The 27,999-nt window shown below is 40.2% G+C and overlaps 2 long non-coding RNA genes across 3 annotated transcripts; one reads left to right on the forward strand and one right to left on the reverse strand.

Moving 5' to 3' along the window:
- Positions 1 to 498: 498 nt before the first annotated feature.
- Positions 499 to 27,212, reverse strand: LOC147379343 (uncharacterized). 2 transcript variants are annotated; one of them, XR_015160546.1, is made up of 3 exons: positions 26,953 to 27,165; positions 25,369 to 25,511; positions 499 to 912 (listed from the first exon to the last, which is right to left on the reverse strand). It is a non-coding gene; the product is annotated as an uncharacterized LOC147379343 (long non-coding RNA). The 2 variants fall into 2 exon arrangements; XR_015160545.1 differs by lacking the exon at positions 499 to 912 and having other exon boundaries at positions 23,423 to 25,511; positions 26,953 to 27,212.
- LOC147379344 (uncharacterized) lies at positions 27,183 to 27,999 on the forward strand. The gene is made up of 2 exons (XR_015160539.1): positions 27,183 to 27,350; positions 27,630 to 27,999. It is a non-coding gene; the product is annotated as an uncharacterized LOC147379344 (long non-coding RNA).

A 27,999-nucleotide genomic window follows, 5' to 3' on the forward strand; every position in this document is an offset into this window, starting at 1 on the left:
GGCTTTTTCAATTATAATAAGAAATGAGTTTCCTCTGATCTGCCTCATCTATATAAAGGGATATGGAAATAAGGTAAGGGGCTTCACCCCAAAGGCCGTAGTCCCATTTATTTTTTTAATATAAACTTTCAGTCATTCAACAAATATTTATTATGTCCCTCTTATTACATCCATATACTTTCTGATTGAGTATGGGAGAGAAAGATAATATCTCCATCTTCTTTAGGCTTCTAAACAAACAAGTGAATCAATTAAAACAGCATGGTTATGGATTTGATAAGTGATATCAAATCAAGTGATAAGTGATAACCTACATCAGGGGGTGACTAACTTTTCCCGTGAAGGGCCACACAGACAGTGTGTAGGCTATCTGGTCTCTGTGACAACCACTTCATCCTGTTATCCCTGTAGTTCAACACTGTCAGTCATACATCTTATATACTTGAATAGCTCAGCTGTGTTACAATAAAACTTTATTTATAGACACTAAAACTTGAATTTCTTATAATTTTTATATCATGAAATATTATTTATTTAACAACAAAAAGAGTTAAAACCATTCTCAGCTCATGGGCTGTATCCCGCCCCACCAAAAGGAAAGTGTCAGTTTGACCTGTAGACAAGCCCCACTATAGTCTGAATGTTTGTGTCCCTACCCAAATTCATGTGTTGAAATCCTATTGCCCAGTGTGACAGTATTAGGAGGTGGGACCTTTGGGAGGTGCTTCAGTCCTGAGGGTGGAGCCCTCATAGATGGGATTGTTGCCTTGTTGAAGAGACTGCACAGAGCTCCCTAGCTCATTCCATCATTTGAGGACACAATGAGAAGTCAGCAGTCTGCAGCCTGGAAGAGGGTCTTCTCCAGAGTCTGACTGTGCTGGTACCCTGATCCTGGACTTCTAGCCTGCAAATCTGTGAAAAAATAAATTTCAATTGTTTCCAAGCTACCCAGTCTGTGGCATTTTGGTATAGAAGCCTGAATGGGATAAAATATTTCCTTTGCGTTAACTACTGGCTATGTGGTTTAGGGAGAAGGGAGTACAGTTAACTTCGCTAGAACTTGATAAGGCTTCTCTGAGGAGGTGATAACTTAGTGGATGAGGGGAAGCCAGCTGTGGAAAGAGCTAGGAAAATAATACCCCAGGCAGAGGAAAAAACAAACAAACAAACAAAAACCCAAAGCAGTGGGAGCTCCCCAAACCCTTTAGTGTCCATTGAGGTTTATTAAGGAATTAAATACTTAAGCAAAAATCCTTTGAAAATATGTCTCATTGCATTAGCGGCATTGATCTCCAGTCATTAGGTGATAAATGTTATAAAAGAGATGGCATAAACATGGCATAAATAATCCTTTAAAGAAAATTTCACATCTTCTTCCTGTTGTCTCTGGCAAAGAATGACAGGTTGATTTTTTTTTTTTTCTTTCTTGTGTGTGATAACTTGGCAGAGGAAGAGAATAATCATTTCAGATCTCTGTATCAATTTAAATGAATTATCGTGCAGAAATGGCAGACATTTTTCATTGAATGTTTTTACTGTATGTTTGTGTCATTAAGTACAAAACCATATGTTTGCCAGCCAAATATTCTAATTCTTTTAGGCATTCTGCAATGAAATTATGTGTAAAGGTGAATAAAATATATTTATTTGTATATACATTTAGAAGTCTATCCATCAATATTTTACTTCTGTATAAAACGCTTTTATATTACTACAGACTTGTAACCTGGCCATCTGGTAGTATGGTTGGAGAATGTCCATAAAAATGAATGATGAAAAGAAATGTCCAAATACAGTTTTGTTCAGTGTATTTTTCTGAACCCATACTCCATTTGTGATTTCAAAGTTTGGCATAAAAAATACAAAAAAATTACTTGCAGAGTCACCTTATGTGGGAGAGAGATGATTACTTCTGTCTACATTTTAAATCTGCGACAGAACTCCAAATCTTACCCAGATGCTGGTAAAGGGGAACATTTTCTTCATTTTAGAAATAATACTCGGAAAACACACCCATCTGTCTGTTGTAAGAAAATGTCCAAGTCACATTCACATGTTTATCAAAAGAACCCAAAGTGTTAGCGAGAGCTAAAATATGCCAAGAACAGAAAGAAAAAAAAAAAAATCAAGGAAAATAGTGGGCAATAGTGTTTTAAAATGTGTCTCTGGTAAAAATGTATCTAGGGTGTCTGTTACATAAAAAGTACCTCACAGTATATTAAATTCATGATGTTCAAACAGTCTTAAGAAAGATGGCTGTGAGATTCATGTCAGATGTGAAGCAGAAAAATGACGAAATGATATCATTGGTACCTAGTTCAGATTTTTACCAGGTAAATAAGTATATCTTAGTTTACAGAAGAATTTCACTTTTTCTACCCTGTATCATTTCATACTTTAAGGATTTGCATTGTGTAGGTATATTGAGTGTTTTAGGTTTTATAATGCATTGAAATAATCTTTGGATATAACTTCAGTTAAATTCAGCATCACTTATCTAACTCCCTGAGGGTCCCAAATACAAAAATGAGTAAGACTGGAATATTTTCTAAAGTCTTTATGTTCATCAGTTAAAAAAAAAATCTCAAAGATCTCTGATTTGAAGCAGAAAATTGCATTAATCCAGGGAGAAAGTGTGAAGGGAGCAAAGGGAAGGAACTTGATTTCAGTGGAAAAAATCTAGTATGTTTCCTCAGTGAGCTGGCACTTGAGCTGGGCCTGGAACAAATGAGAATACATGAGAAGGCATCCAGCCACTGACATTTTCATCCATGGAAAGCCACCTCATTGAAGTTTTTGAGCAGGAAGTGCTCTGATCAGTTCTGATTTGTTTTTGTTTTTCACATTTTAAAAAAGCTGTAAGATAGAATAAACTTACAGAGAAGCACTTACATCATAAATGTTTGATTTGGGGATTTTTCTGAAAAAATACCTGCATGACTCTCCTCCTACCAAGGATAAATCAAGCAAGCATGCATTAGCAGAATTGCAGAAATTCTGAAACCAGGACCAGCTTCCTGAAGGTGCACCTGGGCGGTAGCACAAACCCCAGCACTGAGCAGGGTCCTTCCTTGGTTTAATGCTCTGCTTTTGCTTCTTGAAATTCTTATTAAATTTTGAACAAGGGACCCTGTGTTTGTATTTGGCATTGAGCCCCACAATTTCTGTAGCCTTTCCTGTCCTAACCATCATTCTCCAACTCATCCAAATGTGCAGTTCTCCTCACTAGGGCAAACCATTATTTTTTATTTTCTTTATGGTTTATTCCCTAATTACACATGCATGAATACAGTAGTTTAATTTTGTCTGTTATGAACATTATAGAAATAGATTTATAAGTCTGTATTCTGTTGTGTCTGGCTTTTTCCCCTTAGTGTTATGATTTTAAGAGTCATCACGATGTGATTCATTCATTTTCTCAGTGGTATTTTTAATGAGCTCTATCTGCTAGATTATGCAAGATTGGTTGGTGCATGGCGGAGAGGAAGACTGGAAGCAGAGAGACTAGTTTGGAGACTAAGCTTATGAACAGTTACAGTGGGAGAGCCTGAGACCTGTAAATAATACTACTGGACAATTTCTGCTCTCTATAAACCAGTATTTTAGAGCCCTCAGACTTTTGCAACTACTGTAGATGCAGAACAAACTTAAAAGCCCAAAACAACAGCAGCAACAGCAACAAAACTCTGGTTTGGGAGCTAAGAAGCAGGCCCTAAGCATCCAGCAACAAATGATAGTGAAGACAGTTCAGGAACCAGAAATGATTCCCAGCATGCTGGGTTAGCCAAGGGGGAAAAAAGGGGATGTTAGGATAGAAAACACACACATATTTTTATGTATTGATATAAATCCACACACATATGTGTAGATAAATACATTTATACATATGCACACTTTATTTTATCACAGATGAATTAAGGTATAGAAGTATCATGAGACAAGAAAATAACAATTTTTTTTTTAAGGGAAAAGGAAAAATAGAGATTAGAGGCTGTGGAGCAAGTTCAAAGTGGCTGGGCTGTGGTCATGGAGTCTATGGTTAGAAATAGATCAGGCAGTGGAAAGGGGCGAGGGTTAGCGACAATGTGAAACAGCTAGACCGCTCTGCAGAGTCCGGCACCATGTGCAACTTACATTCTGATTCAGCAATGAGGCTGCGTTCCCTGAGTGCAGCCCATTAAAATCACCACAAGCCTTCTGTTGTAGGACAGGATCTATATATAGCAATAGGGCGATATTTTATTTATTTGGTAGTCCACTAAAGACCCATCAAACACCACAGTTCAGCATTCTGGGAAAGGCATTCATTATTAAAAACAAATGACCTTAACTAAAGAAACCATCCCAGTGCAGCACAGAGTTGAGGTCAGGCAACTGAGCCAGCTGTGTTTAACACACATTCCTGTACTAGTGAAAAGCAAAAGGCAAGGATGTTTTTTAAAAACTGCTCATCTAAAATAAAAAGGAGTTCTGAAAAGGATGAACATGTAAAGATGACCACAGACAAATAATATTTGTTGAATTAACTTCTTCTGTGCCCTCATTATGCTACAGGAATGTATTGGGCAGTTTCATGTATGTGATCTTTCTGAATGCTGAAGGATTAACTTCCAAATTTGCCTTCACGGTTACCTGTAGTCCTGTTTGGAGTCAGAACCTCAGTTCCCAGTCACACTTCCCAGGAACTCCACCAGGTTCCCTGTTTTTCCTGATGATATGCAGCTGGCTTCTCACAGAGTAAGGAATTCAAGAGACACATAGAGCCCCGGATCAAAGTTCTAGTCTTTTATGACTTAACCTATCATGAAGCAACATATCATCATTTCTGGTCTATTGGTCATATAAGCCAACCCTGGTACACTACGGGAGAGGCTGTTCAAGTGTGAATGCCAGGATGTAGGAATAGTGGAAGCCATTTTGGAGATTGCTCTACCTCTGAAATTGAATTGACCAACTGTACAGCTAGAAAGTGACAGCCAAAATTTAAAAGTAAGTCTATCAGACTATGACTTTAGAACATCAGGAATCAATAAGTGTAAAAGATTATTTTTTTGCAGATTTTTGTGTAAAAAAAAGTTGAATTAACTATAACGTCATATCATATACACAACCAAACTTGAAGACAGATAAAACTTTTTTATTTGTAATTTTCAATGAAAAGATAAGATTATGCTTATCTCTTATCTAGTATTTATTGAGCAGGAATTAAAAATTATGTGTAATTTTAATTGCCTGAAAAATTCTGAGTTTCTAAAGGATATTTCAGTATTTGAGGTAGACACTCTAGGCTGGCTTCCTAAAACCATTCTTTATTTATTTCTCACTTGTCTCCCTTCGCTCTAAAAGGTGGATTAGTTTATTATGAATTACCCCAGCCTCTTTTGCAGCTATAAGGACATTCAATGCAGTACTGGCCAAAGAAATTTAACTGGAAGATTCCTGGAGCTTTTGTTTCTTGATGGAACGTAAAATCCTCCTGGCGTATCCTTGGTCAACCCTCCCACTCCCACTTTCTTCCAGCCTCAAAAACAGATTTGAAGTCTGGGACTCCATTTCTCTTCACTGAACTATTGAACAAAGCCTGGAAGAATTCCAGAATCAGACTTCTTGTTAAATAAAAAATAAAGCTGTATTTGTTTAGCCCCAAACCCTTCCTTGGGTTTCCAGTTAAGTGCAGCCTTAAGAATTCCTAATTCTTTTAGAGTGAGGTAGCATGACTTTACAAATAAAGTCAGAAATCCTGAGGGAAAAAGGGGTATTAAAAAGTTTGATGGCTCGTTAAGAAAACTTGCAAGTGTGTTCCGTCATGTCCAAGTACTTACGACACCATGGACTGTAGCCTGCCAGTCTCCTCTGTCCATAGAATTTTCCAGGCAAAAATACTGGAGTGGGTTGCCACTTCTTACTCCAAAGGATCTTCCTGACCCAAGGATTGAACCAAAGTCTCCTGTGTCTCCTACATTGGCACACAGATTCTTTACCAATGAGCAACTTGGGAACCCCAAGAAAGCTTACTTCTAAACAATTTCCATGTAACCTAAATTCCTACATACCTAACTGAGAAGTAAGACAACCGTAAGCATTTATTTTATTAGTATTATTTTGCCTCAATCTCTACAACAGTGCAGAAAGTCCAGTTCAGTTTGTTCAGTCACTCAGTTGAGTCCTACTCTTTGCCACCGCATGGATTGCAGCATGCCAGGCTTCCCTGTCCATCACGAACTTCTGGAGTGAGTTCAAACTCATGTCCATCAAGTCAGTGATGCCATCCAACTAATCTCATCCTCTGTCATCCCCTTCTCCACCTGCCTTCAATCTTTCCCAGCATCAGGGGCATTTCCAAGGAGTCAGTTCTTCGCATCAAGTGGCCAAAATATTGGAGCTTCAGCATCAGTCCTTCCAATGAATATTCAGGCCTGATTTCCTTTAGGATGGGTAGTTTGCTGTCCTTGCAGTTCAAGGGACTCTCAGGAGTCTTCTCCTGCATCACAGTTCAAAAGCATCAATTCTTCAGTGCTCAGTTTTCTTTATGGTCTAACTCACATCCATTCATGACTACTAGAAAAACTATAATTTTGACTAGACAGACCTTTGTCAGCAAAGTAATGTCTCTGCTTTTTAATATACTGTCTAGGTTGGTCATAACTTTCCTTCCAAGGAGTAAGTGTCTTTTAATTTCATGGCTGCAGTCACCATCTGTAGTGATTTTGGAGCCCCCAAAAATAAAGTCTGACACTGTTTCCACTGTTTCCCCATCTATTTGCCATGAAGTGATGGGACCAGATACCATGATCTTCATTTTCTGAATGTTGAGCTTTAAGCCCACTTTTTCACTCTCCACTTTCACTTTCATCAAGAGGCTTTTGAGTTCCTCTTCACTTTCTGCCATAAGGGTGGTGTCATCTGCATATCTGAGGTGATTGATATTTCTCCCGGCAATCTTGATTCCAGCTTGTGTTTCTTCCAGTCCAGCGTTTCTCATGATGTACTCTGCATAGAAGTTAAATAAGCAGGGTGACAATATACAGCCTTGACGTACTCCTTTTCCTATTTGGAACCAGTCTGTTGTTCCATGTCCAGTTCTAACTGTTGCTTCCTGACCTGCATACAAATTTCTCAAGAGGCAGATCAGGTGGTCTGGTATTCCCATTTCTCTCAGAATTTTCCACAGTTTATTGTTCCTCTAGGTACCTTCACTGAGGTAATTGCAAGGGTAATCCAAGAGGTACCCCCTACATTGGTAGATGCTACACCCCCTTTCTCTTTGGTGACCTTTGCCATCTTTGAATAACACTTATGAGCCTCAGCCATTTCTCCTCTTACCTCTGCAGTGGTAACTTGGTCCCTCACAGAACTGTGCATTTGCTGACCTGATTTACTGGTCCTGGGACGTCCTTTCTGGCTCTCCTGCATCTTAGAATGAAGCAGCTTCGGCTCAAGCTATGATTCTTGATACATAAAAGTCATATAAATTTGGCCTAATTTAATGTGTAGTTGTATACACTGATAAAAGCTTATTTGAATTAAATAGAATAAGAATAGTGTGATAGTTTAATATTTGGAAGATTACATGGGATGGTTCTAAAGCATCTGAGAATGTCCCCTATGGCTTACATTGTACAAATGGTCCTCAGAAAATCTGAAATAGCCTTTTCTGTCACACCCGACCTCCTCTCATTATTTTTATTTACATTAAACAAGGGATCTTTTCAAAACCATAGGCTTTACCTCAGAATAACAAAATATTCTGTTTTCACACAATTATTCAGCTCACCCAGTGGAAATACAGTGGTATCTCTGAACACTGTTTCTATCTCCCAGCTACCAAAATATTAAATAACTCCCTGGGTCAACCTATAGAAAACATGTTATTCAAGACAGGAAATTTTACTACATATAAGGTTTAATGAGAAAGATTTATCAGGTATGTAATATTCAGGAATTTCCATTTCACAGTTACATACACTTTAAAAATATTGCTTATGCCTAGTATTCTATTCAAATCAAATACTGAGAACAGTTTAGAGAAAATCTCAGCCTGAAACAAAGTCAGTAAAATAATCTTTTTTTTTTTTTCTTCTGATAAAGAATTTGCAGCCTCAAGGATCAGTCATTTCCCAAACATTCTGGGACACACTTTGGAAGTAGTGAGGGGCAGATTCCTTTTTAAACCTCAGGAAAAACTTTGGGCAAGAGAGATGGAAGCCTGGGTCCAGTTTGACAAAGGAAGCACGAATGTGTTAATGATGCAGAAGTCACAGCCTGGCTTTGAATGGTGCTGACACATCAAAGGGCACTGTTCACCACAGAAAGGAAGATCATTTCTGGACGGGGACAAACTGGGAGAAAGCAGCTGAAGCCTTTGATTCCCTGGTTAATGATGCAGGCCAGCAAGCAGCCTTTCTGTGCTCCTGCCCCAGGATCATGAATTTGAACCTCCTTCATCCCACCTTCAGAACAAACAGGCAAACAGCCCCAAGCCAGGCTGTCATTTGGGGCTTTGTCAATTAAATCACTTCCTGGGCAACATTAGCATACGTGAGAAATAGTCTCATCAGAATCCATTAAATAAGGAAGGGGAAAACTCTTTGATAAATAAGTTCTTAAGATAACTGTCTTACTTGACCAGTAGGTTATAGAATACCTGAGGTCTACATTAAGCTGTGTGTTAAAATAGTGAGAAAACTAGAATTAGTTTTCTATTTTTCAGATGTGAAAGTCACTCAGTTATGTCCAACTCTTGGCAACCCCATGGACTATACAGTCCACGGAATTCTCCAAGACAGAATATTTGAGTCGGTAGCCTTTCCCTCCTGCAGGGGATCTTTCCAACCCAGGTCTCCCACATTGAAAGTAGATTCTTTACCAGCTGAGCCACAAGGGAAGCCCACTTTTCAAATAATTCCATGGTAAAAAGACAAGAAGACTATTAACCAAAATGTTAAGTTTTTGTTTGGCGGTAATTTATTATTTTTTTCTTTCTGCTTTATTATACATTTTAAATTTATTATGGTAAACAGAGTTTATCTAAAGAACAGAATATAAATATTTTTCTTATGGTAACAGGACACCCTGTACAACAGTGACATTTTCTAGACAGATATTCCACTACTCAAAATGATTCTCTGAGGTTAGGTACCCAAGGTTTTATTATAATTTAGCATGAAATAGAGAAACTCAAGAGATTACATAGTTAAGAAAGTTTCATGAGTTTATTTAATTTCCCATTAGTAATGGAACTTTTAACCATGTTAAGTCACAGTTTTTTTTTAATATTTTCACTAAAGGTATGGGCATATGGGAGATGGGAAGATAATTTTATAATTATTTATTTGTATGTATTGAGAAAAAGCCTTCAGAAATTTTAACAGAATCTGGTTGAACAGACTCAAGAGGAATTGTCAGTATCCTTCTTAATTAAAAACAAGATGAACTGGCATCTTCATGTAACCCAAATTTAACAGCTTCATGCCGTGTGCTGCACAGTTGCTGTTAGAAAACAGTTTGATTTCTACTCCTATTCCCAAACCCACACTTGGCCTCCCTTCTTTCAACAGGTGCCTTATCATTTTTATTTCCAGAGAGAAGGTTATTTGCAGTTTGAACACTTATATTTTCACCTTATCCATTCCAGTTTTTAGGTCTTTTGGCTCTTCTTCTTTCCTGTACAAGAAGAAAGATGTTTTGCCAGCCTCACCACCAGAGTTTTCAGACACCTCCTCTGCCCTCTCCTCAGAAATTTCTATTAAATGGATATCCTACTGCTTGGATTTCAGTCTCTCCATCTTTATTGACATTGAATTACTACTGAATAGTTGACTGAATTATTTTTCAATTGAAAAGCAAGCCAAAATGTAACCATAAAAAGACAGACAAAATGCTAGAGGAAAACACTAGTATTTATAAATACTTATATACCACTAGTTATATAAATATCCTGAAAAGTGAGACAAATTTCTACTTGTGGCATGAAATTCAAAAAGAAAACCCAAAAATAAAAAGGTCAATAAATTCAAATACGATATATTTTAAAATATTAATGAAAAAGCACAAACAAGGGCTAATAACAAGTTAATAGTTATTTGCAGTTCAGTACAATTCAGTCCCATCACTTCATGGGAAATAGATGGGGAAACAGTGGAAACAGTGTCAGACTTTATTTTTGGGGGCTCCAAAATCACTGCAGATGGTGATTGCAGCCATGAAATTAAAAGACGCTTACTCCTTGGAAGGAAAGTTATGACCAACCTAGATAGCATATTCAAAAGCAGAGACATTACTTTGCCAACAAAGGTCCATCTAGTCAAGGCTATGGTTTTTCCAGTGATCATGTATGGATGTGAGAGTTGGACTGTGAAGAAAGCTGAGCGCCGAAGAATTGATGCTTTTGAACTGTGGTGTTGGAGAAGACTCTTGAGAGTCCCTTGGACTGCAAGGAGATCCAACCAGTCCATTCTGAAGGAGATCAGCCCTGGGATTTCTTTGGAAGGAATGATGCTAAAGCTGAAACTGCAGTACTTTGGCCACCTCATGCAAAGAGTTGATTCACTGGAAAAGACTCTGATGCTGAGAGGGATTGGGGCAGGAGAAGGGGACGACAGAGGATGAGATGGCTGGATGGCATCACTGACTCGATGGACGTGAGTCTGAGTGAACTCCAGGAGTTGGTGATGGACAGGAAGGCCTGGAGTGCTGGGATTCATGGGGTTGCAAAGAGTCGGACACGACTGAGCGACTGAACTGAGCTGAACAATTCAGTCACTCAGACATGTCCAACTCTTTGCGACCCCACTGACTGCAGCTCCATCCCCAGCTCCTGGAGCTTACTCAAATTCATGTCCATCAAGTCGGTGACCCATACAACCAATCTCATCCCCTTCTGTCATCCCCTTCTCCTGCCTTCAATCTTTCCCAGCATCAGGGTCTTTTCCAATGAGTCAGTTCTTTGCATCAGGTGCCCAAACTATTGGAGCTTCAGCCTCAGCATCAGTCCTTCCAATGAATATTCAGGCCTGATTTCCTTTAGGAAGGGCTGGTTTGATCTCCTTGCAGTCCAAGGGACTCTCATGCGTCTTCTCCAATACTACAGTTCAAAAACATCAATTCTTCGGTGTTCAACTTTCCTTATGGTCCAACTCTCACATCCATTCATGACTACTAGAAAAACCGTAGCTTTGAGTAGACGGACTTTTGTCGGCAAAGTAACATCTCTGCTTTTTAATATGCGGTTTAAGTTTGTCATAGCTTTTCTTCCAAGGAGCACGCATCTTTTAATTTCATGGCTGCAGTCACCATCTGCACTGATTTTGGAGCCCAAAAAAATAAAGTCTGTCAATGTTTCCATTGTTTCTCCATCTATTTGTCATGAAGTGCTGGGGCTGAATGCCATGATCTTACTTTTTTGAATGTTGAGTTTTAACCCAGCTTTTTCACTCTCCTCTTTCACTTTCATCAAGAGGCTCTTTAGTTCCTCTTCACTTTCTGCCATAAGGGTGGTGTCATCTGCATATCTGAGGTAATTGATATTTCTCCCAGGAATCTTGTTTCCAGCTTGTGCTTCATCCAGCCTGGCACTTCACATGATGTACTCTGAATATAAGTTAAATAAGCAGGGTGACAATATTCAGCCTTGACGTACTCCTTTCCCAATTTGGAACCAGTTCGTTGTTCCGTGTCCAGTTCTAACTGTTGCTTCTTGACCTGCATACAGATTTCTCAGGAGGCAGGTCAGGTGGTCTGGTATTCCCATCTCTTTCAGAATTTTCCACAGTTTGTTGTGATCCACACAAAGGCTTTAGCACAGTCAATAAAGTAGAACTAGATGTTTCTCTGGAACTCTTGCTTTTTCGATGATCCAGTGGATGTAGGCAATTTGATCTCTGGTTCCTCTGCCTTTTCTAAATCCAGCTTGAACATCTGGAAGTTCACAGTTCACATACTGTTGAAGCCTGGCTTGGAGAATTTTGAGCATTGCTTTGCTAGTGTGTGAGATGAGTACAATTGTGCGGCAGTTTGAGCATCCTTTGGCATTGCCTTTCTTTGGGATTGGAATGAAAACTGACCTTTTCCAGTCCCGTGGTCACTGCTGAGTTTTTCAAATTTTCTGACATATTGAATGCAGCACTTTCACAGCATCGTCTTTTAGAATTTGAAATAGCTCAGCTGGAATTTCATCACCTCCATTAGATTTGTTCATAGTGATGCTTCCCAAGGCCCACTTGACTTCACATTCCAGGATATCTGGCTCTAGGTGAGTGATCACACCATCGTGGTTATCTGGGTCATCAAGATCTTTTTTGTACAGTTCTTCTGTGTATTTTTGCCACCTCTTCTTAATATCTTCTGCTTCTGTTAGGTCCCTACCATTTCTGTCCTTTATTGAGCCCATCTTTGCATGAAATGTTCCCTTGGTATGTCTAATTTCCTTGAAGAGATCTCTAATCTTTCCCATTCTATTGTTTTCCTCTGTTTCTTTGCATTGATCCCTGAGGAAGGCTTTCTTATCTCTCCTTGCTATTTTTTGGAACTCTGCATTCAGATGGGTATCTTTCCTTTTCTCTTTTGATTTTCACTTCTCTTCTTTTCTCAGCTATTTGTAAGGCCTCCTCAGACAATCATTTTGCCTTTTTGCATTCCTTTTCTTGGGGATGGTCTTGTACATGTACAGGTACATGTACAATGTCATGAACCTCCATCCATCATTCTTCCTGCACTCTATCAGATCTAATCCCTTGAATCTATTTGTTACTTCTACTATATAATCGCAAGGGATTTGATTTAGGTCGTACTTGAATCGTCTTGGCAATGGCACCCCACTCCAGTACTCTTGCCTGGAAAATCCCATGGACAGAGGAGCCTGGTAGGCTGCAGTCCATGGGGTCACAAAGAGCCAAACACGACTGAGTAACTTCCCTTTCACTTATCACTTTCATGTATTGGAGAAGGAAATGGCAACCCACTCCAGTGTCCTTGTCTGAAGAATCCCAGGGACAGGGGAGCCTGGTGGGCTACCGTCTATGGGGTCACACAGAGTTGGACACAACTGAAGTGACTTAGAGTTAGCAGTGAATCGTTTTATGGTTTTCCCTACTTTCTTCAATTTAAGCCTGAATTTGGCAATAAGTTGATGATCTGAGCCATAGTCAGCTCCTGGTCTTGTTTTTGCTAACTGTATAGAGCTTCTCTATATTTGGCCACAAAGAATATAATTAGTCTGATTTTGGGAAGCCTGGCTTGGCTTGACCATCTGGTGATGTCCACGTGTAGAGTCATCTCTTGTGTTGTTGGAAGGAGGTATTTTCTGTGACCAGTAAATTCTCTTGGCAATACTCTGTAAGCTTTTGCCCTGCTTCATTTTGTACTCCATGCCCAACCTTTCCCTTTACTCCAGGTATCTCTTGACTTCCTATGTTTGCATTCCAGTCCCCTATGATGAAAATGACATCTTTTTTGGGTGTTAGTTCTAAAAGATCTCATAGATCATCGTACAACTATTCAACTTCAACTTCTTCAGCATTAGTGGTAGGGGCATAGACTTGGATTACTATGATAATGAATAGTTTGCCTTGGAAATGAACAGAGGTCATTCTGTCATTTTTGAGATTGCACCCAAGTACTGCATTTTGGACATATGAGGGCTACTCCATTTCTTCTAAGGGATTCTTGCCCACAGTAGTAGATATAATAGTCATCTGAATTAAATTCACCCATTCCTGTCCATTTTAGTTCACTGTTTCCTAAAATGTTGATGTTCACTCTTTCTATCTCCTGTTTGACCACTTCAAATTTACCTTGATTCATGGACCTAACGTTCCAAGGTGCCTAGGCAATATTGTTCTTTACAGCATTGGACTTCCATCACCAGTCACAACTGGGTGTTGTTTTCACTTTGGCTCCCTCTGTCTCTTTATTCTTCCTCGAGTTACTTCTCTGCTCTTCTCCAGTAGCATATTGGGCACCTACTGACCTGGAAAGTTCATCTTTCAGTGTCCTATCTTATTTCCTTTTCATACTGTTCATGAGGTTCCCAAGGTAAGAATACTGAAGTGGTTTGCCATTTCCTTTTCCAGTGGACCATGTTTTGTCAGAACTCTCCATGACCCATCCCTCTTGGGGGGCCCTACACGATATGGCTCATAATTTCATTGAGTTAGACGAGGCTGTGATCCATGTGGTCACATTTATAAATACTTACATAACACTAGTTTTATAAATATCCTAGAGTGTAAGACAGCTTTATACTTGTGGCATGAAATTCTGAAAGAAAACCTAAAAGAAAAAAGTCAATAAATTCAAATAGAATATTTTTTTAATATTAATGAAAAAGCATAAACACAGGGTAATAACAAACTAATAGTTATTTTCCAAGTATGTGATTATCAGAGGTTAATATCCTTATTATATAACATAACTATAATACATAGTCAACAATTATAAATCAATAAGAAAAAGTTGAGAAGTCCAACAAAAGATGGGTGCTACTTTAACTATTGAAAACAAATTTAAAGTACATGTGTAAAAATATAAATCTGTGTATTTCATAAGTTATAAAGAATTTCCTAAAGTTATATATAACTGTGTTTATATATTCACTATTTGAGTAGTATTTCACTATAGATTAAAGGGCTTCCCTTGTGACTCAGCTGGTAAAGAATCTGCCTGCAATGCAGGAGACCTGGGTTTGATCCTTGGGTTGGGAGGATCCCCTGGAGAAGGGAAAAGCTATCTACAGGCCTACTCTAGTATTCTGCCCTGGAGAATTCCATGGACTGTATAGTCCATGGGGTTGCAAAGAGTCAGACAGGACTGAGCAACTTTCACTTTCACTATAGATTGAAGTCAAGAGTTATGGCTATATCCAATGACAGATTATTACCTAATTTTGATTATATGTTTGGCCTCCAGCAACAAATGAGGGTATTTTGTTAATACATAGTTTAGAGATTGGCAAACCATGAGCCTGTGGGCCAAATGCAGCCCACCACCTGTTTCTATAAAGAAAGTGTTATCGAGCTCAATCATGTGCATTTATTTACATATTGTCTATGGCTGCTTTTATACTGCAGGGGCAGATTTGAGTAGCTGTAAGAAGAGATGGCAAGAATACACAGAAGAACTGTACAAAAAAGATCTTCATGACCCAGATAAGCACGATGGTGTGATCATTGACCTAGAGCCAGACATCCTGGAATGTGAAGTCAAGTGGGCCTTAGAAAGCATCACTACGAACAAAGCTAGTGGAGGTGATGGAATTCCAGTGGAGCTCTTTCAAATCCTGAAAGATGATGCTATGAAAGTGCTGCACTCAATATGCCAGCAAATTTGGAAAACTCAGCAGTGGCCACAGGACTGGAAAAGGTCAGTTTTCATTCCAATCTCAAAGAAAGGCAATGCCAAAGAATGCTTAAACTACAGCACAATTGCACTCATCTCACACGCTAGTAAAGTAATGCTCAAAATTCTCCAGGCCGGGCTTCAGCAATATGTGAACTGTGAACTTCCTGATGTTCAAGCTGGTTTTAGAAAAGGAAGAGGAACCAGAGATCAAATTGCCAACATCTGCTGGATCATGGAAAAAGCAAGAGAGTTCCAGAAAAACATCTATTTCTGCTTTATTGACTATGCCAAAGCCTTTGACTGTGTGGATCACAATAAACTGTGGAAAATTCTTCAAGAGATGGGAATACCAGACCACCTGATCTGCCTCTTGAGAAATTTGTATGCAGGTCAGGAAGCAACAGTTAGAACTGGACATGGAACAACAGACTGGTTCCAAATAGGAAAAGGAGTTTGTCAAGGTTGTATACTGTCACCCTGTTTATTTAACTTATATGCAGAGTACATCATGAGAAACGCTGGACTGGAAGAAACACAAGCTGGAATCAAGATTGCCGGGAGAAATATCAATCACCTCAGATATGCAGATGACACCACCCTTATGGCAGAAAGTGAAGAGGAACTCAAAAGCCTCTTGATGAAAGTGAAAGTGGAGAGTGAAAAAATTGGCTTAAAGCTCAACATTCAGAAAATGAAGATCATGGCATCCGGTCCCATCACTTCATGGGAAATAGATGGGGAAACAGTGGAAACAGTGTCAGACTTAATTTTTCTGGGCTCCAAAATCACTACAGATGGTGACTGCAGCCATGAAATTAAAAGACGCTTACTCCTTGGAAGGAAAGTTGTAACCAACCTAGATAGCATATTCAAAAGCAGAGACATTACTTTGCCAACAAAGGTTCGTCTGGTCAAGGCTATGGTTTTTCCTGTGGTCATGTATGGATGTGAGAGTTGGACTGTGAAGAAGGCTGAGCGCCAAAGAATTGATGCTTTTGAACTGTGGTGTTGGAGAAGACTCTTTGAGAGTCCCTTGGACTGCAAGGAGATCCAACCAGTCTATTCTGAAGGAGATCAGCCCTGGGATTTCTTTGGAAGGAATGATGCTGAAGCTGAAACTGCAGTACTTTGGCCACCTCATGCGAAGAGTTGACTCATTGGAAAAGACTCTGATGCTGGGAGGGATTGGGGGCAGGAGGAGAAGGGGACGACAGAGGATGAGATGGCTGGATGGCATCACTGATTCGATGGACGTGAGTCTGAATGAACTCCAGGAGTTGGTGATGGACAGGGAGGCCTGGCGTGCTGCAATTCATGGGGTTGTGAAGAGTTTGACATGACTGAGCGACTGATCTGATCTGATCTGAATGGAGATGTATGGCTCACAAAATCTGAAATATTTACTCTCTGGCCCAAACTAAAGTTTGCCAACTGTTTGTTTAAAACATTTAGCTTACATGAAACATGGAAATGTTTGATAAGTTTCCTAGGATCACTCCTTTGTAATAGTTCTATATAATTATATTCTACATGGCAATAACGTTTTTTTAAGGACATAAATTCCTTAAGAGAAAGGATTTGGTTTTTATACTTCAGGGGTAATATGTTCACGTTGCCATAGTTGAATAATAGGCCAGTACTCTTTCTTTTAAATGTAAGTTTTAAAACAAAGAAAGAAAAAAATCTTCAGAATAACAAACTTCTACGATAGAACTAAATACAATAATCATAAAATCATTTAAACAGCCTGAATTCTGCAGTTCTAGTGTTATCTTCCTAAGATATCACCACAGATCCTTTTCTGAAACTTTCTACCACAAGATAGTGTAACTGCAAGAAAAATAGAAACCCCTTTGGCAGATTCCTTAAACCAAGCCTGACAGCTAATGGTAATTTACAGAGGAAGCTTCCTCTGCCTCAATATAGACTCTCATTGTCTCCATCAAAACCACAAAGTTTGAAGGATTTATTGGAACCCCTGCTGCAGAAAGAATGATAGGCTTCCTCCAGCATCAGGGGAAATGATGGATTTTTGTCCCTGCAAGAGAAAAGGAGACTCCTTTAATTTTGTGGTTGGTGACAAAAAAGCAAGTGAAAGTTCTTTTGTTTTTTTTAACTTTATTATTTTATTGAACTTTGGTTGATTTACAGTGTTAGTTACTGATGTATAGCAAATTTTTCAGTTATAGAGAGATATTTTTTTATAATCTTTTCCATTATGGTTATCATAGGCTATTAAATACAGTTCTCTGTGCTATACAGTAGGACCTCATTGTTTATCTATTCTGTATATAAAAGCATACATCAGCTAACCCCAACCTCCCACTCATTCTTTCCCCATGGCAACCACCAGTCTGTTCTCTATGTCCCTGATGCTGTTTCCTGGATTGGTTCTTTTGTGCCTCATTTTAGACTCCACATATAAGGGTTATCATACGGTATTTGTCTTCCTCTGACTTATTTCACGTAGTGTGACAGTCTCTTGTTGCAGCCGTATTGCTGCAAATAGCATTGTTTTGTCCTTTTTTATGGCTGAGTAGTATTTTATTGTATATATGTACCATGTATCTTTATCTATTCATCTGTTGTTGGACATTTAGGTTGTTTCCATGTCTGGGTTATGTGAACAGTGCTGCTGTGAACATGGGTGCATGTATCCTTTTTAGTTATAGTTTTGACTGAAATAGAGGAAAACAATAGAATGGGAAAGACTAGAGATCTCTTCAAGAAAATTAGATACCAAGGGGACATTTCATGCAAAGATGGGCTCAATAAAGGAGAGAAACGGTAGGGACCTAACAGAAGCAGAAGATATTAAGAAGAGGTGGTAAGAATACACAGAAGAACTGTACAAAAAAGATCTTCATGACCCAGATAACCAGAATGGTGTGAACACTCACCTAGAGCCAGACATCCTGGAATGTGAAGTCAAGTGGGCCTCAGGAAGCATCACTATAAACAAGGCTAGTGGAGGTGACAGAATTCCAGTTGAGCTATTCCAAATCCTGAAAGATGATGCTGTGAAAGTGCTACACTCAATATGCCAGCAAATTTGGAAAACTCAGCAGTGGCCACAGGACTGGAAAAGGTCAGTTTTCATTCCAATCCCTAAGAAAGGCAATGCCAAAGAATGCTCAAACTACCGTACAATTGCACTCATCTCACACACTAGCAAAGGAATGCTCAAAATTCTCCAAGCCAGGCTTTAGCAATACATGAACCGTGAACTTCCAGATGTTCAAGCTGGTTTTAGAAAAGGCAGAGGAACCAGAGATCAAATTGCCAACATCTGCTGGATCATCGGAAAAGCAAGAGAGTTCCAGAAAAACATCTATTTCTGCTTTATTGACTATGCCAAAGCCTTTGACTGTGTGGATCACAATAAACTGTGGAAAATTCTGAAAGAGATGGGAATACCAGACCACATGACCTGCCTCCTGAGAAACCTGTATGCAGGTCAGGAAGCAACAGTTAGAACTGGACCTGGAACAACAGACTGGTTCCAAATAGGAAAAGGAGTACGTCAAGGCTGTATATTGTCATCCTACTTATTTAACTTATATGCAGAGTACATCATGAGAAATGCTAGGCTGGAAGAAGCACAAGCTGGAATCAAGATTGCTGGGAGAAATATCAATCACCTCAGATATGCAGATGACACCACCCTTATGTCAGAAAGTGAAGAGGAACTCAAAAGCCTCTTGATGAAAGTGAAAGAGCAGAGTGACAAAGTTGGCTTAAAGCTCAACATTCAGAAAACTAAGATCATGGCATCTGGTCCCATCACTTCATGGCAAATAGATGGGGAAACAGTGGCTGACTTTATTTTTCTGGGCTCCAAAATCACTGCAGATGGTGACTGCAGCCATGAAATTAAAAGACACTACTTGGAAAGAAAGTTATGACCAACCAAGACAGCATATTAAAAAGCAGAGACACTACTTTTCCAACAAAGATCTGTCTAGTCAAGGCTATGGTTTTTCCTGTGGTCATGTATGGATGTGAGAGTTGGACTGTGAAGAAGGCTGAGCGCCAAAGAATTGATGCTTTTGAACTGTGGTGTTGGAGAAGACTCTTGAGAGTCCCTTGGACTGCAAGGAGATCCAACCAGTCCATCCTAAAGGAGATTAGCCCTGGGTGTTCATTGGAAGGACACGTGCTGAAGCCGAAACTCCAGTACTTTGACCACCTAATGCGAAGAGCTGACTCAGTGGAAAAGACCCTGATGCTAGGAAAGATTGATGGCAGGAGGAGAAGGGGAAGACAGAGGATGAGATGGTTGGATGGCATCACCAACTCAATGGACGTGGGTTTGGGTGGATTCCAGGAGTTGGTGATGGACAGGGAGGCCTGGCGTGCTGTGGTTCATGGGGTCACAAAGAGTCGGACACGACTGAGCAACTGAAGTGAACTTGACTAGATATATGTCCAGGATTAGGATTATTGGATCATATGGTAATTCTATTTTTGATTTTCTGAGGAAGCTCCAACCTCCACAGTGGCTGAACCAGCTTACAATCCCACCAACAGTGTAGCAAGGGTCCATTTTCTCCATACCCTCTTCAGCATTTGTCATCTGTAGACTTTTTCATGATTGCCATCCTGACCAGTGTGAAGTGGTACCTTGTTGTAGTCTTGATTTGCATTTTTTTAATAATTAGTGGTATTGAGCATCTATTCATGTGCCTATTAGCCATCTATATTTCTTCTTTGGAAAAATGTTTGTTTAGGTCTTCTGCTCTTTTTGGATTGGGTTGTTTGTTGTTGTTGTTGTTGTTGTATGAGTTGTTGGTATATTTTGGAAATTAAACCCTTGTCTGTTGCATAATTTGCAAATATGTTCTCCCATTTATGGTTTCCTTTGCTGTGAAAAAGCTTGTTAAGTTTGATTAGGTCCCATTTGTTTATTTTTCTTTTTATTTCTATTGCCTTCAGGGACTAAGAAATTGGTATGATTTATATCAGAGAATGTTTTGCCTGTGATCTCTTCTAGCAGTTTGATGATGTCATGTCTAGGTTTAAGTCTGCAAGCCATTTTGAGCTTATTTTTGTACATGGTGAGAGGGTGTGGTCTGACTTCATTGATTTATATCTCGCTGTCCAACTTTCCCAGTACCACTTGCTAAAGAGACGGTCCTTTCCCTATTGTATATTCTTGCCTCTTTGGTGAGGATTAATTGACTGTAGGTTCAGTTTGTTTTAGTCACTCAGTTGTTTGGCACTCTTTGTGACCCCATGGACTGCAGACTCCAGGCTTCTCTGTCCATCACCAATTACTAGAGCTTGCTCAAACTCATGCCCATCAAGTCGGTGATGCCATTCAACAGTCTCATCCTCTGTTAGCCCCTTCTCCTGCCTTCAATCTCCCAGCATCAGGGTCTTTCCCAATGAGTCAGTTCTTCGAATTAGGTGCCCAAAGTACTGGAGTTTCAGCTTCACCATCAGTCCTTCCAATGAATATTCAGGACTGATTTCCATTAGGATTGAATGGTTTTATCTCCTTGCAATCCAAGGAATTCTCAAAAGTCTTCTCCAACTCCACAGTTCAAAAGCATCAATTCTTTGGCACTCAGCCTTCCTTATAGTCCAACTCTCACATCCATTCATGACTACTGGAAAAACCATAGCTTTGACTAGACAAACCTTTGTTGGCAAAGTAATGCCTCTGCTTTTTAATATGCTATCTAGCTTTTCTTCCAAGGAGCAAGCTTCTTTTAATTTCATGGCTGCAGTCACCATCAGCAGTGATTTTGGAGCCCCCTCCCCCGCAAAAAAAAAGTCTGTCACTGTTTCCACTGTTTCCCCATCTATTTGCCATGAAGTGATGGGACTGGATGCCATGATCTTAGTTTTTTGAATGTTCAGTTTTAGCCTAGCTTTTTCACTATCCTCTTTCATTTTCATCAAGAGGCTCTTTAGTTCCTCTTCGCTTTCTGCATATCTGAGGTTATTGATATTTCTCCTGGTAGTCTTGATTCCAGCTTGTGCTTCATCCAGCCCAGCATTTCTCATGATGTACTCTACATAGAAGTTAAATAAGCAGGGTGACAATATACAGCCTTGACGTACTCCTTTCCCAAGTTGGAACTAGTCTGTTCTTCCATGTCCAGTTCTAACTGGACATGTTGCTTCTTGACTTGCATACAGATTTCTCAGGAGGCAGGTGAGGTGGTCTGGTATTCCCATCTCTTGAAGAATTTTCCACAGTTTGTTGTGATCCACACAGTCAAAGGCTTTGGCACAGTCAGTAAAGCAGATGTTTTTCTGGAACTCTCTTGCTTTTTTGATGATCCAGTGGATGTTGGCAATTTGATCTCTGGTTTCTGTGCCTTTTCTTTTTTTTTTTTTTTTTTTTGTGGTTTAGTCACTAAGCCATGTCCGACTGTTGTGACTCCATGGAATGTAGCCTGCCAGGCTTCTCTATCCATGGGATTCTCCAGGCAAGAATACGGGAGTTCTGTGCCTTTTCTAAATCCAGCTTGAACATTTGGAAGTTCATGGTTCCCGTACTATTGATACCTGGCTTGGAGTATGAAATCTTGCCTGCAGGTGTATGGGTTTATTTCGGTCTCTCTATTCTGTTCTGTAGACCCATATATCTGATTTTGTGCCAGTGCTACAATGTTTTGATTACTGTAGCTTTGTAGTACTGTCTGAAGTCTGGGAAGTTTATGCTTCTTGCTTGCTTGTTCTTCACTAACCCTTGGCAATCCTGGGTCTTTCATGTTCCATAGTAATAGAATTATTTGTTCTACCACTATGAAAAATGTCATGTGTAATTTGATAGGGATTATATTACATTTGTAGATTGCTTTGGATAGAATGACTATTTTAACAATATCAATTCTTCCAATCCAAAAGCATGGAATATCTTTCCATTTCTTTGAATAATATTGTTTCCTTTATACATGTTTTATAGTTGTCAGCATATAAATCTTTCACATCCTTGGTCAGGTTTATTCCTAAGTGTTTTATTTCTGGGGATATAATTTTAAAGTAAGTAAGTAAGTGAAATCACTCAGTCATGTCCGACTCTTTGCGACCCCATGGACTGTAGCCCACCAGGTTTCTCTGTACATGGGATTCTCCAGGCAAGAATGTTGGAGTGGGTTGCCATTTCCTTCTCCAGGGGATCTTCCCTACCCAGGGATCGAACCCGGGTCTCCCGCATTAAAGGCAAACACTTTAACCTCTGAGCCACCAGGGAAGCTTTTTTTTTTTTTTTTTGCATTCCATTGGATATTTCATTGTGGTATAAAGAAATACAGTTAATTCCTATATGTTAATCTTGTATCCTGCTTCCTTGCTGAATTCATTTATTAGTTCTAATAGTTTTTGTATGGAGTCTTTAAGTTTTTCTGTATATAGTATCATATCATCTGCATATAATGACAATTTTACGAGAAGAAAGCACTTTTTAATGGATCTAAGGCATTGCTTCTATTCCTGCTGTATTTGTTTCTGTGGAATGCCAGAATATTGTGTAACTGTGGTTTCAACTATGAAAAATAGGATCAATGAAATCAATTTAAAATTTCCCTTGAGTGAGAATATATTCATCACATAAAAGTGGTGCTCTAAGCCCATTTTGTTCTTTTCTCTACAGATCAGAGTCTCAGGCAAGTCTCAGACTCTATAGAAAAGGTCAGGTCATTTAGCTTAGAAAAGATTTTTCTTTTAAGAAAAATCATGTAAAATAACAACAGTAGACCAAACCATTAGTAAGAGTCTATGATAGAACTCAAGTTGTGTGGTAGTTGCCTATGTTTGTGTAACACTTCAGCCCAGGATAACATTTTTATGGAGTTATGAGTGGTTTTTATTATCAAAAATAACAGTACATTAACATATATGGTGAAATCATATTTAATTCTAATCTGATAGCCTTGAGATGATAGTAATTTTGATTTTTCTATTTCTTTATTTGGGCCTATCAAAAAGTTTGTAAAAAGCTTGGCTGATTTTAAGAGATTATTTTAAAAATTTAACTCACCTACATTTTCCTATGAAAAATAACTTTAAGAGGAGAAAAAAATCCAATCAGAGTACACATAAGGGGCAAACAGTGAAATTATAAAATCAGGCATACATTTGTCTCTCTTTAATTACCATGCTAGAATTTTAGAACATTTTTTAAGATATAAAATCTCATTACAAGGAATACAAACCATTGTTCTTACAAGTTGGCTGCCTAAAGTGCAATATGAAGAGTATGAAATGATGATGGTTTGGCTGACTAATGAATATTTTTAGGGGCATAACTAGTGATTATTTTTTAAAGACCACTGATAAAATAAAACATCTTAAGCCTGCTTGTGGGTGCCTGGTTATAACATGTTCAGGTACTTAACAAATATTTACTGAGAACTCTGAAAGGCACAGTCAGTGTTACAGCAACATCCCTTTAAAATAATGATACATGGTCACTCTCAACTCCTGATATTTTCAAAATTAGAATTTTTTTAAAGAATTATTTATCTACAGGTCAAGCCAGCTAAAACTATGAACATGATGAAATAAACCTCCACTTTGTATAAATGAAGAGGACAAATGGGTACTTATTTTCTGGAGGACTTAGAAGATTCATGTTGTAGCAAACCCTCTTAATTCTTTGAAGGCCCAAAACCAGTGTCACAGAAGCTCACTGTGTGAGCAAGGCCAGGCAGGGATCACCGGGTATATAATAGTCAATACCAAAGATTAAGTAGTTCTTAATCTGTTAGCCTTTACTTCAGATCGTTTTCTAGAGGTGTCTTTTGTGTGTTATCTGCACAAACATTTAATATCTTCAGAGTAAGAGTTTATCTACTGGGTGCTTTGGTAGTTTTTCCCAAGTACTCAGAACCACACCAGACAGCATTGGCAGTGTTTCCATCCATATAAGGGTAGACTTTATCACTCCAGCATCTTTAAGACTCAGGGAGACTGAAACATTAGTATTTTACAGTTTTCTAAGGATACAGGAAGTGTTTTGTCTCACCAAGAATTAGTATATCTTTTACCACAAAGAGAGTTTGGGAAAGGGATAAAATGCCATTCATATACCCATAAATAGTTAATTGAGGGACTCCTGTGTAGGCACTCTTACTGGGGGAAGGACAGAGGTGGCTCCAAAGATAAGCCATATATGGACTCTGACCTCAAGGAATTCACACAGTGACACAATACAAACATGTAAATGATTATGGTACAGGATAATTGGATATGACACAGGATTATACCATAAGGAAGGTACATAAAGACTCCTAACAAATTTCACAGGAAGAACTGATCCACTTTAAAAATTTGTGCATCAGTAATTTCAATCATTACTTCATTTTGAATCACAAAGCCCCAGTGGAAATCTTTCTGAGGGAGACTATCTGAGTGTAATAAAAATTATTATCAAAGAATCCTTAATGGGAAAGATTCAAAGTGTGGCAACTCTTTGGTACCAGAGAGGCCACCAAGATTCAAAAATACCCATCTGCATAACTACCCAGAATCCTGAAGATGGTCTCTTCTAGATACGGCTGTCAAGACACCTGGGTTGTAATTGTCATGAATATATGGTGCACTGCAGCTTTAAAAGCATATTTCCATCCATTATTTGCTAATTATTATCCCTGAGTATAGGCTGGCACCTTGAAAAGGGGCAGCCAGGACTCCAGGGTTCTAATTCTGCTCAGTGGCTGTGATGTAAAATGGAGCATTTGGTCATCAGATACTCTCCAAAGTTCCTTGGGTAGCCCGGTGGGTGGGGCAAACTTTATTATCACCACTTTAGAGATAGAGAAACTAAGGTCAGGAGCAACTTGAGGGGCTTGCCCAAGGTCTCACAAAATAATTGATAAGTAATACTTGAGATTAGACACCTTGCCCATAAGGACAAAGTATTTTCTACTATATCGTACTCAGAACCACACCTAATTTCTGTGGGCTAGAGGACAGAGGCCCAGGTAGCATTACTCTAGTTATATCAGTTATAAATCAAGATAAGTGAAGTCGCTCAGCCGTGACCGACTCTTTGTGACCCCATGGACTGTAGCCTACCAGCCTCCTCCATTAATGGGATTTTCCAGGCAACTAGAGTGGGCTGCCATTTCCTTCTCCAGGGGATCTTCCTGACCCAGGATCGAACCTGAGTCTCCCGCATTGCAGGCAGATGCTTTACCGTCTGAGCCACCAGAGAAGCCCTAAAATCAAGATAACACAAGTGTTAAAATATGGTATGTCCTCCCACCTTGACAAATACTTCTTTGAAAGACCTGGGTGGTCAGGTGTGAATCACAAATTCTTAGACTTCTCCAAGAGCCAGGCTGGAAAGTGGCAGGGAAGAGAAAGCTGACTGGAAGGCACCCCTCTTTCTGCAGTTAAGTGGGGGCCCATAGTGCCTGGGAGGGCACTCCTTAGTTCATGGGTCCAAGCACCACCCGCACTCCAACAAAGACCCATTCCTGCACACAGGGGTGAGTTCAGAGATCCAAGAAGATCCTAGAAGAGGGTTTGGTACTATTTAGGGAGGGGATTCCAGAATTCTGACCACCTGGGGCATGGTCTGGACGTGGGTTCTAGCCCCTTAACCCTGTGGGAAGGGGCACTGTCAGAAGAGTCAGAGGGTGGACATAGGTCCCTCTAGCTTGGGCTTAAGAGCCAGTCTGTTCATACTACCTCAAAAATCAACCTAAGAAAGGGTACAATCTGGAAACTTTCTTGTTAGAAAATAGTATTCCTAATAGTTACAAGACCAGATTCTGCACCCAAACACCTGGGTCAGGATCCCAGCGTGACCACTTATGCTGTGAAATTTCATGCCAGTTATGCCAGTTAGGCGACATCTTAGGATCTCAGTTTCCTCATTTTTAAAATAGGTATAATTACTATTTTTATGAGGAGTAAACAAGATAGCACATGTAAAACACCTGGCAAACATTAAACTGGGTAAATGCGAGGTTCGCTCCAGCTATATTAGGTGAGTTTGCCTTGAAAGGTTTCTGGAGAATTATATAAAGGTTAACTAGCGAAGCACTCTGATAACCCCTCTCTCCACTAAATAGCGGAGCCAGGAGCAGGAATGGGCTCCGCCCACCCAAGGCATGGGCTGCTGCCCAGGACCCATTGGGTCCCATGGCCAGGACTTTAAGTTGCAGCTGTGCATTCTATGAGCTATAGCTAGAGGTTCAAAGAAGGTTAACTGGCAACGCGGCCCTGAGTCACAACGGGACCAAGGCACTGAAACCAAGCATTAGCACACCATTTCTTTTATCCCTCCAATGCAGATGGTTAAACCAGTGAGAAGTGGCGTCGACAGGATACCAAGCCAGGGTTGATGAAGCTCGGTCCCCGCCCACCCCTAAACCCTGGGGCTCACGCTATCATAACTTAGTCTTTTGACAGGTCTTGACATCTCTCCTCCGCGAGAAAGGAGAGACCTGGAACAAGCCAAGGCATCTCGCTGGTAGCTCCTGTGAGTAGGAGCCAAGCCCAGTTTAGCGAATGCCCGCCCCAAAGCAAAGATGTTTACCAAAGGCAAGCCTGGGCATTCCCCCACCCCACCGGGTGAGCTGAATTCAGTGTGGCCCATTTCCACATCCTAGCCCCTCCCCCTCCCTGGGGAAAATTAAAAAAAAAAACCACCTTGGAAACTTTGCCATTTCTTGAGGACCAAGAACTGTAACCAGCTCCCTTTAACGGACAGTCGTGACTGGGCACCGAGAAGTCAGACTTGAAAACACCAACAAAGGACTATATTTAGCTCTGAGCTCTCCGCCTAAATTCCTTTTATTTTTTTCACTTTTAGCTTCAAAACGACTAGGTTGGGGAAGTGGGAGGAAGGGGGCGGGGGAAAGCAGAGAAAGAACAGCTGTGCCTCCGCCTCTCAACTCAATCTCTATAAATAACCAATCATGAGCGGAGGCTACTTTTTAGCCAATGAAGCAGCCCAAACTGATAAAACCTTGGCAGTAGCCAATGGAAGAACATTCGAGGGTGTGAGATTTGCGCCCCAGGACCAATGGGTCCTGAGTCTGGGAGAGGTAATTTGAGCTGGAGCGTGGGTGTGCAGGGCACAAGCTTCCTACTTCCAAACCCCCAAACCTACTCCGCCCACTGAGCATGCCCTGACTAGCTACCGGCACCCGGGCTGATTGTGGATCGGGTTGTGATTCACTCCCCGGGTTTTGGCCCTAGCCGAGTGGGGAGGTGGGTGGGGCCTTCTGAGTCCCAGCCTGGAGACCGCCCTGATCAGTAGAGGCTGCCCATTCCCTCATGCGGACGGGTTTCAGGCCGAATGTTCCTGTTTTCTTTGTCTGAAGGATGAAGTGCGAGGAGAGTCCGCCAGAGAAGGCTGGGTAGAAAGGGCCACGTCTAGAGTGTGGAGAAATGCTCCTCCCATAGAAGAAAATGTTTCTTTGGACCTCGGCCTTCGGGACGCACACCCGCCGGGGGCTCGGGGAGTGGAGTCCACAAGCTTTGGATAAAAGGAGCGGCAAGAGACCAGCCTGTTCCCGGGGTGGTCCACGGCGCCCGTCCTCTTCTCATAGAGCCGGGATTCCTATGCACTAAAGCCAGGTCGGCGAGGGCCTTCGTCCTCCCTCGAACTGTCCCAACCAGTCTCTTAACACCCATACACCACCACACATTTCTCCGGCTCCTACACTAGTGCCTATCCCGAATCCGCTAGTC

Source organism: Bos grunniens, chromosome 1 (assembly GCF_055505025.1).
Source record: "Bos grunniens cultivar Pamir isolate PY7600 chromosome 1, Bosgru_T2T1.0, whole genome shotgun sequence".
NCBI lineage: Eukaryota > Metazoa > Chordata > Mammalia > Artiodactyla > Bovidae > Bos > Bos grunniens.